Source organism: Crotalus tigris, unplaced genomic scaffold, assembly GCF_016545835.1.
Source record: "Crotalus tigris isolate CLP2741 ecotype Arizona unplaced genomic scaffold, ASM1654583v1 scf7180000018420.1175843, whole genome shotgun sequence".
Classification (NCBI taxonomy): Eukaryota; Metazoa; Chordata; class Lepidosauria; order Squamata; family Viperidae; genus Crotalus; species Crotalus tigris.
The window spans coordinates 391008-399635 of NW_024096994.1; positions in this window are offsets into that span (position 1 = coordinate 391008).

Here is an 8628-nt window from a genome sequence, read left to right on the forward strand (position 1 = left end):
TCACCTTCAAAAGTGGGAAATTTAGTTACTTCTCTTAAGACTTCATACATTTGTTCTTATAAAATGAAGCAGGAGATCCAGCATTAGTTGTATTCTGTATTTGTTGTTGTTAATTGCGAAGTCGTGTCCGACCCATCGCGACCCCATGGACAATGTTCCTCCAGGTCTTCCTGTCCTCTACCATCTTCTGGAGTCCATTTAAGTACACACCTACTGCTTCAGTGACTCCATCCAGCCATCTCATTCTCTGTCGTCCCCTTCTTCTATTGCCCTCAATCTTTCCCAGCATTAGGCCCTTCTCTGTATTTAATCGTTGCATAATAGTGTTGGAACCTTCTGGCTTTAGAAAACTCATAATCTAGTTTCTGTGTTTGTTTGCTTGCTTAAACTTTGTCCTTTCTTTAAGAGACAACACATTTTCAGCATCCAGGTGACCTTGTTGCTGGATACAGTTCTGTGACTTTGTTTCATTTTTGGTTATTATCCTAGCTTAAATCCCTCCATCTTAGCTGGGTGCTTTGGACCCTTTCTTACTAAGTGGAGTTTGCTCCTTATTCTCTGCCTCCTGTTCTTTTACAAAATCATAATCTTTTGTACTTTGAATCTTAGCAGAGAAAGATTTTTTGGGCTCGTTTGATTTGGGGTTAAAAATCAGCAAAAGCTTTGAATTACCTTTGTGGTAGGTAACCCTGGGGTTATAGTTAGGGCAACCAGGCCCAGTGATTAATGTCTAATGCCTTTTTTGTGGTAAAATATTCTGAACGTACGGTATCCTAGTGTCCTGTGGAATCAGTTGCCTTTTATATTTTACTGGATTACAGAAAGATTAATTTTCTAATTTTATATAGATTTTATTATAATACACATATAATTTATCCAGTAAAAAGTAAAATTCTAATTTTATTTTATATTACTTTCTGATAATAGTTTATACTAATCTTGAATCTTTAGAGGATACCTGGGTGTTGGTGTTTCTTCTTTCTAGCTATAATCTTGGTGGGAGGTTCTTGATGCTTTCTTTGGTTTGTGCTGTACTCATCTTGAAAGAAAATGATTTTTCCTGTGTTTGTACCATGTTAATTATATGTATTATTAATCTGATTTGATCACACATATTGTTGCAATATGATCGTGTATAAAAAGTATGGGGGTCTGTAACTCTCATAATGCCCTTGATTAGTAGATGGTCTATGGGTAGGTGTGGTTGGGGATGATGTGTTTTGGATAAGTTATTGTTGGACTATCTAGAGAAGTCTTCCTAATCTTCATTATTGTATTATATGTCTGTTATCCATAATTATTTGTAACAAGGAACATAAGAAAATAAATTTCTATATTGTTAATCAGTATAGTTTTAATAAAGAAAGCTGAATTGTTTATTTCCATCTATGTATAACTTGCAAATGTATGTAGTAGTCCCATCTGTTTCTGGAAGTTATTATTAGTGCATTGTTACATAACCAGGAGACCACAATTGCTATTGCAGCGTAGTAGTAGTTTGGCTGCCAATTTACCATGCTCATATTCTTCCCAACGTGCACCACAGTAGGGTGAGCTGGCTTTGCACCAGAAAGAAAGGCGAGACTACAGGCTCTTCCTGTAGCATCATCCTAGGCCCCATCCCTTGCCAGAGCTGCCTCGTAAATCGGCACAGCAACCAGGAAGATTCCTGAAGGGATAGTTTCTGGCTAAGACCACAGTTGATAGTTAATAGAGAAATTGATGATTGAGTTTAATTCCTACAGAAGCAAACATAATGATGCCAATATAAACATGGTGAACTCAATGGATAAACTTTTGCTAGAAGAATATATGCATGTAATGACCCTAGGAAATAGATAGGCAACAAAAATGATGTATGTATTACCACAAGGGGCAAGACTCTCAGATAAGTAGCTTGTTTCCTTAGGAAAGATCACTTAGCATCAGCTCTTTCAGAGATGGATTTATGCTGTCTGTAGTATATAGTTTTATGGTGTCACCACTGGGAGTAAGATGCTCATTAATTATTTTGATCCAGATATTTCAGTACCAGTTGTAGGTCTTTAGTTCGTCTCCTCAGTTTCTGTCTTAAAGTCTATCGCTTATGGTTATCACATTATTGGGGTTGAAGAAGCAGGCCTAGTGTGTAGTTGTTTCTTAGAGCTTTAAAAACTACCAAAGATCTCTACTTCATTGAGAGAAATATATTTTCCAAATATATTTTCCAAAGCGCCTGAAGGCAGGACAAGAAGCAACGGGTGGAAACCAAGCAAGGAGAGAAGCAACCTAGAACGAAGGAGAAACTTTCTGACAGTTAGAACAATTAACCAGTGGAACAACCTGCCTCCAAAAGCGGTGAATGCTCCAAAACTGGAGGTTTTTAAGAAGAGACTGGACAGCCATTTGTCCGAAATGGTATAGGGTTTCCTGCCTAAGCAGGGGTTGGACTAGATGACGCCCAAGGTCCCTTCCAACTTTACTATTATTATTATTATATAACATCATTCAAATATGCAGATCAAACTGTATTAAATGCTGGAAACTACAGGATTGTATTCCTATGGTATCATTTTATGTAGGAAGAATTTTCAGGATTTTCTTGTTTCTCCCCCCCCCCCCAAAAAAAAAAGTTCTACTGAAGGGGTACATTTGGGTTTGAGTGAGACTTGGCAAATGTCTCATATAGGTGGTTTCTTTTATGATCCTGTTCCTTGGTCTGTTAAGGTAAAAGCAGCAGACTGAATACTCCCATTTTATTTTCCCACAGTTTTTCTTGTTCTGAATCCTTAAAGGAACCTAATGCTTTTGGAATATGCAAAATTAAAATTGGCAATATGGAGGTGCCAAAGCAGAAATCAGATATTGATGAGTGATGTGAGCTCTGCAAATATATTTAATTCTCAAAAACTTCTATAAGTTCTAGTTTCTGTGCTTGTAGAAGCATATTTTTAATTTGTCATGTACAGTGGATTTTCTCCTTAGTTGCAGATTTTGGATTGGATCAGTCCTCTGACTTCTGATGATTGATTAGTTTTAGTTCAACCAAAACAATATAGTTGAAGATTAGCATCTTTTCTAAGATAACCTCTCAAGTGGAAAGGCAGCTTTGTTTGAGGGATTTCTCTGAAGACTGGGCTTCCTTCCGTTTGCTGAGATTCAGTCAAGTTGAACAGTTTCATTCTGAAGCCTTGGCTCCTGTTACTGCTTGTTCCAAGAAGGTTTTGCATTGGCCTCTTCAACTTCTGGCAGAAGTGAGAAGCAGACTTTTGAACCTGTGGTCCAAAACACTGTGCCTTCTGGGTAAACCTTTCAAGGTATGCAAGAATAAAAGGAAATACATATCCACCCACTGCCATTTTCTGTTCCATTATTTTTCTTGGGTATTGTGAGTCCGTGCCAGCCAGTGGACCCGGCAGCTGAGTCCAGGGAATCAGAGGAGGAGGAGGAAGAGGGGTTTGGAGAGCCATCAGAGTCAGAGAGAGGCTCTGATGAGTTACAAGACTCACAATCTGATGAAGAGCTTGGCCCCTCTAATTGTGGTCAGGATGAGACACAGCTGTGTGGGGAAGATGAGACAGACTCTGAGGACTCACAGCTGGAAGTCATTAGAGATGCTCATAAAAGAAGGCAGTTAACTAGAGCAGGTCAGAGGGAGTCAATACGGCAACTCCAAGGGAGGAGGAGAAGGCATTGAGAAGCCACGCCTTGGGGCTGCTTAATAAAAAGGGAAGGTGTGGGTGGTGTTGATTGCTGAAGGCAACTGTTGCAAAGTACTTCATGGGATCATGTTCTATTGGTATTGCCGGTGACTAATTCCTTATTTTGCATTGTGTTTCGTGTGGACAATTTCCTCCATTTGGATTGTGTTTTGTTGCTTTTGTTTTTGGACCATTTACAAGGTTTGTTATCAATATTAAAAGGGGTTTTGTTTTCTTCTGAGTCTCCAGCCTATTTCTCAAAAGGGATTTTGTCCTTGTGCATTTAACAAGGATGGCTATAGGCTGGGACAGAACAGATATCCCCACCTAGCATCCTATACATTGTTTCCAAGTCATATTTTTGAAGTGTGTGTCAAGAATACTTGAAGCATAGTCGACTGCTGAGCAACTAATTCAGTCTGTTGGAGGGAAAACAAACATACAATAAATACTGAGACTACCACAATAAAGAAACATTCATCTAAGCACGCATTGTTTCAAAAGGAGATGGAAAACACTATTTCTATTTGGATCAGAAAAAAAGTCCAAAATTAGCTGGCCTCAGCTACGTGTGTGTTAGAGATGAGAGAAAGGCTGTAGCATGAAGATGTATTCTCAGTGGTTAGTGAGATATCTTTGAGCCAAAGTTAGGGGGAATGTGTGGGCATGGTAAAAAGAAGGTATTCTTGAGGAAGTTATCATTTGACCGGAGGCAAACCAATCTGAAGATCTTTTTTTTTTAAATCAATTTTGCAGAGTTGGGCTGCAAACCCCTATGACCTCTAGATGGGTGTCAATAGTTAAATTAATATATCTAAATATTATACATTTAAATATATTAATTCTAATTGTTATATTAAATGTTGTCATCTTGTGGTCTTAAGCGTTATATCTTGTATATAAAAACATTGTAGCCCAGCCATAAGAATTTCATTTTATATCTTGCTTCTGGAAAAGGAAAATAATATAATTTATTTTCCATTAGATTAAGTGAGTGTTTGAAAAATGCAGAAATGGCTTCATAGTTAAATAGAGACTTAAATCTGGATCTGTGTTCCTACTTTGAGCAAATATACTCCAGTGACTGTTTTATATGCTGGTTTTTTTCCTGCCATTTGCTATCTTGTTGCTATATTAAAAACTATGAACCCCATTCGAATTTATCAACAACCTTGAACTCAGCAATGATCATACAGAAAGATCTTTTTGAATTTTACATGTTGCCATACATTCATTGATTTGTCTGAATTCCTTCCATTATTTTCAGAAGAGATTTTTTTTGGGCAGGTCACAACTGATTAACAATTGTAGAACATCATTAAAATAGCAGCAAGCAGGAACAGAACTGAATACCGAACTGAACAGCAATTAAAAAGCAGTTCTGAAACCTGATTAATTACAGTTACAATCCAAATGTTCTTTTTAAAAAGGAAAGTGTTATAAATCTTCCAAAAGGCCATTTAGGAAGGGAAAAAATGTGGAAGGGAACTCCAAAGTTTAAGTACAGCCATTGAAGCAACCTTTCACTTCAACCCAAGAAAACATATTCTGGCATTGTTGCAATCCTTCCAAACATGAGTTCAAAAGCAGTAAGTACATATGATGAAAGATAATTTTTCCACATCCTGATCTTAAATCAGGGATGGAAATGTTCAGTGGCCAAGGGCCACACTTAAGAGGGGGTGGGGGAGAGCAGTGGTTGAATGAGCAATGGTGCATAATTGGTGAAGCCATTTCTGCTGTATGAGTGGAACTAAGATCCGAGAGGGTTTTTCCAGTGGTGGGATTCAAATATGTGGACAACCGGTTCTCTGTGTGGATGCCACCTCCAGAAGTCCATTCTGGGCCTGGGCAACAAAAAAAATCTGCCAAAGTGATGCGAACTGCTGAATCCCACCACTGGTTTCTGCCAAAGTGATGCAAACTGGCTGAATCCCACCACTAATTTCTTCTGGTTGTTGTTATGGGGAGTCAGAATTCAGAATAGAGCTGGAAGATACCTTGGATGTCAACCCCCTGCTCAAGCAGGAGATCTTATATCATTTCAGACAAGTGGCTGTCCGGTCTCTTCTTAAAAACTTCCAGTGATGAAGCATCTACAACTTCTGAAAGCAAGCTGTTCCATTGGATGATTTGTTTGTTGTTGTTTTTTACTATTAAGAGTCCCCGGCAAATCCTTTCAGTCCAGAAGCCTCCTTCAGTTAGCTTTGTAGATACTTCTGACATGACTACAGATAGACTATTAAGCAAATTTTAGGTTCGACAAGTCTTGTATATCTCCCGTTGGATTTATTTATCACAAGTCTTATATATATCTTGTGCTAAAACTATGTGGATTTGTGTGCTTGTTTGGCCTGATTTTCACCAAGAGCAATCTAAGCTGGGCAGAAGGCATACAAAACAACAATAAGGATGGCCCTCTCATTTCCAGCCTTGAAGATGTTAAAAGACACCAACCACCATTTTGAATCACCCCTTAAGTCAAAGTGGAATATAGTGCAATTAGTAGTCAGATATTCTGCAAATACAAATCCTGTGACTAGCCTAAGAACCCCATTCTGGACCAGTTTGTGTCAGCCTCCGAATTTTCTCTTGTGGCAGCCTTACTACAGAACACATTGCAGCAATCCAGACATTGCAGCAATTCCAGGGTTATCAATGTAATGGATAGGAGTTATGTAGTTATTTAATTTCCAGTATTTGTAGTTATTTAATTTCCAGTATTTCTGCCTTGGCACAATGTCACATTTCTAGGCAGTCTACATATCAAATAATAGAAAAGCAGTAAGCGTGGTAATAGCCTAAAATAGTAAAATTTAAAATAATCCATTGCCATTTGACTAAGAAGCAAGGTATAGATATTAATCTCCACAATTATAGAGGTTATTACACTACCCTTAAGGAGATTGGGAAACAGTAGGTGCAAAGGTAGCACATGACAGCTGTTACAAAACATAACCCAGAAAAGAAACACTCTGCCTGGCTTTCAGGATTTTATTATTATTGTCTATATCAATAAAGTAGACTTCTAGTATTTCTTCTAGTTGAAAGGGTGACATCAACTTTAAAAACTGGGCAGAGTTTCTCTTTTCCTCCCTCTTATACTCATGAAAATCAGTGTAGGGCAATCTTGAGTTTCTTCCTCATCCCTTCTGTCTTTCCAGGCTAAGCTGATGACCAATGTAAGGTCTAGCTCAGTGGTGGCGAACCTATGGCACGGGTCTCTGAGGCGGCACTCAAAGCCCTCTCTGTGGGCATGTACACCGTTGCTCCAGTCCTAGGCTTTCAGCTGGATTTTATAAAACCTTTTCGCTTTAGGCCTCCGCTGCCATGTGCAAAAAAAAAAAGTTCAATCAATCAGTCAATTTCAACTTCTCGCGGGGAAAAAAAGATCTTGCAAAGTTGGAATTGATTGATTGAACTTTTTAGTCCCACCCAGTCTGCCATTACCACTGCAGCCACGCCCACCCAATGAGTCACCTCCCCAATTGGCCACACCCACCCAGCACCCGACAATGCATAAGGGGTTTTGGGTTGCAGTTTGGGCACTCGGTCTCTAAAAGGTTCACCATCACTGACCTAGCTGGTCAGAGTCTATTCCAAAGAATGGGGTTGCAGCAGAGCATCAGTTCCCACCCCAGCCACTTCCTGAACTGAGGAAATTCAGAACATTCCCCCTCTCAGTTAGAAGGGACAGGCTGACCAGTGTCACAAGAGATGAGACAATCTCATTCCCTATGTGGGCTTTGCTAGTTAAAACCAGCACTTCAAATTGCACTCAGAAACACATTGGAAGGTAGAGGCACTAATAATATTAACAAGACATTGATACAATATTTTTTATGAATGAATAGGGAAAGCACCGTATAGCAAGAGCTTTACTTTCTGCTTTCTGTTATTTCAGACCTGCTTTCAGTTAATGATATCCATCCATCCATCCATCCATCCATCCATCCAGTTGTTCTACTGGCAATATATAATGGCGGGAGTTACTTTCCTCAAGTAATCAGTCAGGCCTCCCTGGAGTGAAATGAGCTGGCAAGTTGTTCATGAGGTTTCACATGTTTTTGTTTTGTGCTGTAATAGAAACCGTCTGTATTGCTTGGCCTGGCTTTTCTGCAAATACAAATGCTGATGTAATTAAGAGTGCAGGGAGGGAAGGCACTAAATGGCACACAGGAAGAAATAAGGAGGTTTGATCCTTGAGCTGCAGTACTATTGAAAAATTCTGACACTGAGATATTAGCAAACAGCTACTGTAGTTCCTATGTTGATTAGTTCTAGCAAGGACTGAAACCTGTTCAGTGTGAAATCTTCTCCACAGTACAAGTCACTCTTTGCAATGCTGCCCTGCCCAAATGCTAGGATCCTGAGAGCTTCCCAGGGATGTCACTTCTGCCACTTTTTCGAACTATGTAATGACATAATTACAGCAAAGTCTTGTGCTTTTGGGTGGGCCTCAGTTCTCTTTGATCCTTTTTGAATGGTTAAGTTCCAGTGATACTGATTAAGAAGCACAAGATTAGAAGGGAGGAAAAACAGTGAAAGACTGGGACAGAGAGGGAACATCACAGAGGAAATTTAGCATTTATTTGTTTTGATTATTCTCCTGGAGGACTGTTGGTTTAATTATGAAGATCAAAAAATTACAGAAAATATCCTTGAAGCAATCCAGTAACCTGGCCAATTCTTGTTTTCTGCTGGGTCATAGATGGGCAGAGTGATATTTGCTCCCCTCCCCACTGAAAAGGATTGGAGACAAATTCTCAGCCCCATAGAAAGATAGGGTACACAGGACACTATAGTTTGCCCCTATAGCTAAATCATCTCTTCCACTATTCATACTCTGTTTCCGGTTGAGGGATACATACTTGGGGTTATATGTCAGTTAAAGGACTATGACTTCTTAATAGCAATGGTCTTAATATTGCAATGGAAATGCATGTGT